At 37.3% G+C, this 3,012-nt stretch overlaps 1 pseudogene across 1 annotated transcript; it reads left to right on the top strand.

Annotated features, from left to right (window-relative positions):
- The first annotated feature begins 1,091 nt into the window (after positions 1 to 1,091).
- On the top strand, positions 1,092 to 2,663 carry LOC143600167 (putative histone H2A variant 1; annotated as a pseudogene). Its single transcript, XR_013147427.1, has 2 exons — positions 1,092 to 1,201; positions 2,321 to 2,663. The product of XR_013147427.1 is annotated as a putative histone H2A variant 1 (transcript).
- The last annotated feature ends 349 nt before the right edge of the window (positions 2,664 to 3,012 follow it).

A 3,012-nucleotide genomic window follows, 5' to 3' on the forward strand; every position in this document is an offset into this window, starting at 1 on the left:
GCGTCCGACGAGATGTCGTACGCTAATTGACGGATAGCAACCGTGCATTTTTGAAGAGGGGTAAAACCGGGAAGACCCCTAGCATCCTCCCTTTGTTGAAAAAAGGGATACCGTGCCTGTAAATCACTCGCTATACGCGTGAACAATTGCCTGCTCATTCGAAAACGAGTTCGAAAATCCGACTCCGCGTATACCGGTTGAGGGCTAAAATAATGCCTCATCAAAGTATCGTTAGCACCCGATCGATCACGATCACGAGGTGGTGCTCTAACCCTCGGGAGTCGGGGTTGATGGGCTTGATTTTGCAAGAGATTGACCACGGTTGCGGTCAAAACTCCCCCTACATGAAGAAGCAAATCATCCTCTTCGGAGGAGTCGGAATCAGACGAGTACGACGACATTATTTTAAAAAAAAAAATTGGTTTTGGGATATTATATATGAGTTTGGAGATTGAAGTTGTGTTTGATATGGTTAAAATGGGTTGATGGTATGTGATATTGGTATGTGATATGTGATATTGGTTTTATAGAGAAAAAAAAAATTTTTTTTTAATAAACAAAGAACCCAACGGCTCTATTTACGCAACCCAAGACCCCTTCACGCCTATTCCCAGCCGCTACCCCTCTTACGCCTGCCTCTTTTTCCGCGCTCGCGCCCCTCTCGCGCCCATCTCGCGCCTCGGTGGTGTGGTGCTCGCGCCCCGGGGCGCTAGCGGATGGGCTCACGCGTCCCCTGTCGCACTCCACACCCCTCAGCCTTAGGCCTTGGCCCTGAAGACCATTTTCGTATAAGGGAGGGAAAAACTTTTCGAAATCTTGATTTTCCCGCCAACTATGCAAAATCAGACAAATTGTACATACATACCTACCTACCTACCTACCTATCTCATATTCACTCTACAGCAAACATCTTCTTCCGTATCTCAATCTTTTCTCAGGTTCGTGTTTACTGCTATAAAAATCAATAATAATTCTTGAATTTGAAATTCCGATGATAATTTCACATCGATTCTTCAAATACTACTGCTAGTTTACATGCCGTATGCTGTTGATCTTTAATCGTTTATGAGATGTTCTTGTAGATCGGAAAAATGGCCGGAAAAGGTGGAAAGGGACTGCTGGCGGAAAAACAACGGCGGCGGCAGCCAAGGACAAGGATAAGAAGAGGCCCACTTCCAGATCATCTCGAGCTGGTCTTCAGGTTTTATTTTAACAAAAACCCTAATTGTTTTAAACCACATTACTTTATAGCATGCTTGTGACCTATGCTTAAAGTTTGCATACAAGTTTGAATATTTAGATGAGATAATTTAAATTATTGTTTGTTCCACACGGGTGAAAAATATAGTAAAAATTAAAAATTGTTATATGTAATACATTAATTATAAGTGAATTAACAATATATCATTAATTCAACACAATAACTACTTAAGTGGAGTCGGTAAGCATCTTTAGTTTGAAACATGAGCTATTGGGTTCGAGACTTGTATCACACAATATTACAAAGATAAAATAGGAAACTGTTCACATGGCATTCATGAGACATCCTATGTGGAAACCTTGGAATGATGCCATATGGAAAAATCATGTTGCTTTAACATACAGTTAGATCAGATATACTTGAACTGGCTTTAAATTGCACTCAGTTTGCGTGTGTTTAATCAATTTTATTGGTTGAATGGTTTATTTCAATACGTGTATTTTTGCCCCAATTAGGTTACAGTTTTTATTAAAAGGCCCCATTTTCATTTAACATTATCAAATGGTTTGCAACAAGTCACCCAAAGTGTTTGTAACATTTTAAGTTGATCTATTTGTATAAAGTTGATAGTTTTGTCTGATTGATATGCATAACACATCCAATTGGTTATATGGTTGGGATTCATGTAGAGTGTATTTTTAACGTATAAAGCCTTTTAGAAAAAAGAATATGATGGACATAATATAATTATTGATTTTTTTTTATACTCGTTTGGCATATTAGTTAAAAAGATTTGAAAAAAAAAATTTAGGCTGAAACTGTTTTAGGTTGGGTTCATGTGATGCGTATTTCTAAGCGTAAAACCTTTTAAAACATTAATTTATGACCGTTGTAGCATAATTATTGAATATATGAATCACATTTAACACATTAGTTATTAATAAAAATATAAAAAACTTCACACATAAAATGTTTTTTGTCAACCTGACTCGTTCTTTCTTACGGGCTGACCCGTTATCCATACAGTCAAAATTTGTTTTGGGTCGACCTGAGTATCGCTTAATTCTTGTTGTACTGAATTAAAGTAGCTTATTTATTATTTATATTTTATTATTTTAGTTTCCGGTTGGGAGAATTCACCGCCACCTCAAGTCAAGAACATCTGCCCACGGTCGAGTAGGAGCAACTGCTGCGGTTTACTCAGCTGCAATACTGGAATACTTAACGGCTGAGGTGCTCGAGTTAGCCGGCAATGCCAGCAAAGATTTGAAGGTGAAGAGGATCACGCCACGTCATCTACAGCTTGCAATTCGTGGTGATGAAGAGCTCGACACCTTAATCAAAGGTACCATTGCGGGTGGTGGTGTCATTCCGCATATTCACAAGTCTCTAATCAACAAAACCACAAAGGAATGAAGCAGTTTGATGACTATTCTATCTCAGTTACTTGTTAAAGTTGTTTTTATGACTGTTGACTGTTGACTTTAGCATGTGTGATTGTAGTGTTGGGTCTAAGTTATAGTTGTAGGATTGTAACAGGAGATGACATGTTAATTTGTGTCTTTGAATTGGTAACTTTTGGTTGTCAATGTTTAAATCCTTTTTCATTCTTTATCTTCTACGGTCTACTCTTGATTAAATGTTATAAACATATAATTTATATTTTTAGATTAAAAAGACATGTATATCTTGACTCATTTAATTAATAATAAGCTGATTTTTGTTATGAACATATGGAGGATAAAGTTATGAAAAAAGACATGGATATAAAATTATCCTTATGGACAATATTAAAGGTGTAGTTGCGACGC

The sequence above is a fragment of the Bidens hawaiensis genome, unplaced genomic scaffold (genome assembly GCF_021521415.1).
Source record: "Bidens hawaiensis isolate Kalapana, Puna unplaced genomic scaffold, B.hawaiensis_p1.1 tig00001960_1, whole genome shotgun sequence".
Taxonomy (NCBI): domain Eukaryota; kingdom Viridiplantae; phylum Streptophyta; class Magnoliopsida; order Asterales; family Asteraceae; genus Bidens; species Bidens hawaiensis.